Source organism: Capsicum annuum, chromosome 9 (assembly GCF_002878395.1).
Source record: "Capsicum annuum cultivar UCD-10X-F1 chromosome 9, UCD10Xv1.1, whole genome shotgun sequence".
NCBI lineage: Eukaryota > Viridiplantae > Streptophyta > Magnoliopsida > Solanales > Solanaceae > Capsicum > Capsicum annuum.
Window position 1 is genome coordinate 99,202,765 of NC_061119.1, and position 1,926 is coordinate 99,204,690.

At 35.6% G+C, this 1,926-nt stretch overlaps 1 non-coding gene across 1 annotated transcript; it reads left to right on the forward strand.

Moving 5' to 3' along the window:
- Positions 1-1,157: 1,157 nt before the first annotated feature.
- Positions 1,158-1,263, forward strand: LOC124887502. The gene has a single exon (XR_007045275.1). It is a non-coding gene; the product is annotated as a small nucleolar RNA R71 (small nucleolar RNA).
- The last annotated feature ends 663 nt before the right edge of the window (positions 1,264-1,926 follow it).

Consider the following 1,926-nt stretch of genomic DNA (forward strand, 5'->3'; position numbering starts at 1 on the left):
AAATTTGTGAACTTTTCCTTGTCATATTTCTTCTTTAACCTTTGTGAAAAGGGTAGAGTGATTTTCATTGGGTGAAATGGATTTCTTTGAGATTCATTCACCTTTTTCTCATAACCAACAATCACTTTAGGAATTTCCTCCTTATCACCCTTCTTTTAAACTATCATCGATTCCTCATCACTCACTTCATGAAACTTTGTGGAACCAACATTTGTCTTTTTTGACCTCTTTCTCTTTTAACTTGTTTTCTTATCAAGAAACTTTTCATCAACCCCAACCATATTTTCACCAAGATTTCTACCACTCATCGTGATGATTTCCATAACATGGGCATTGTTCTTGGGATTGACCACTATGTTACTAGGTAAACCTCCTTTTGGCCTAGCATTGAGTTAGGTTGAAATTTGGCTAACTTGCATTTCCAATTACTTGATGGAGGTTGAATGAGATGTGACCATTTGGTTTGACTAAATGAATTGGATTTTCATCTCCCTTACCATTTTGTTGGTACCATCACCTCACATTAAAATGAAAGCAAGGACAACCTCAGTTTTAATTTTTTTTCGGTCCACCGAGCTTGATTCCTTATACTGAACATGATCATGAAGGGACACATATCTATCATATCCTCTTTTCTTATCCCTTCAATCCCATTCTTGATCTTTCTCTCTATCATGATAATAATGATATCGATCTCGATCGTTCTAACCTTGATTCTCTTCTTACCTTTGGTAGGTGGGACGGAAACCCCACAATTTGTTTGCCAAGAACCTTATCTCTTAATTGAGTTCCTTAGATTCATCCTCATCATAACTTTTGGAACCTTAAGGGGAAATGACATTAACTGCTTTAGATGGTGCTCCCATCATATATTTGGTGAGGAGATCTAATTGGGTCATTACTTTGGCCATATTTTTATCTCTTTCCTCGTCCTTATTTCTCTGCTCTTTATTGACATAAGATGCAGTGGGAGAACCTATGGTCACTTTGGAATCACGGGTATGCCACCCCAGTTTTACTTAGAGACTTGCTCAAGTAGATTTGCTGCAACACCATACAGTGACTTCATAAGAAAACCACCCAATGCATTGTCCACCACCATCTTATTTAGTTAGTATAAATCCCTATAAATTATTTAGAGGAGTATCTTCTTTAGGACCTCACGATTAGGGCATAGCATCAACTTTTCATTAAAGCATTGCCACACCTCATATAAGGGCTCTCCACTTAGTTGACAAAAATTTGTGATTTTATCTCTTATTTGTAGAATTGTAAAAAAAGAAAAATATCTATCCAAAAAGGCATTCCAAAGTTTGACCCAAGATGTAATAGATCCAGTGGATAGAAATCTCAACCATAAAACTGCTTCACTCATTAAAGAGAATGGGAAAATCCACAATCAAATAAACTCTTGAGTAATATGGGCTATATCAAATAGAACACACACCTCAATGATGTTTTAAAAATGTAGTTTTTCATCTTCGTGTGCTTGGACCATGAATAGAACTTTAATTTGTAACATATGTAGCATTACATTCCTGACATAGAATACTCTATTTTTCTTGACTGTACATATGTAGCATTACATTCCTAACATAGAATACTCTATTTTTCTTGACTGTTGGGATATGGATTGCACTAGCATGCCTCACATCATTAAGATGGCCATCATCCTCGAGGTGTCCATCAAACAATCCTTCATTTCTCCTTTTATGGCTTATGGTGTCATGATTACTATGAAAATCACCTAACAAAAGAACAAAAACAACAAACAAAGTAAACAACAGTACTATGACTAACCTAAGTTCACAAAAAAAATAGCAATAGGGAAAACTAAGCTTCACTCCATGGCAACGGTGCCTTTTTTGATAATGCTCAACTTACAGCATTATATTGATGCAAGGAGTTCATTGTAAATACATACCC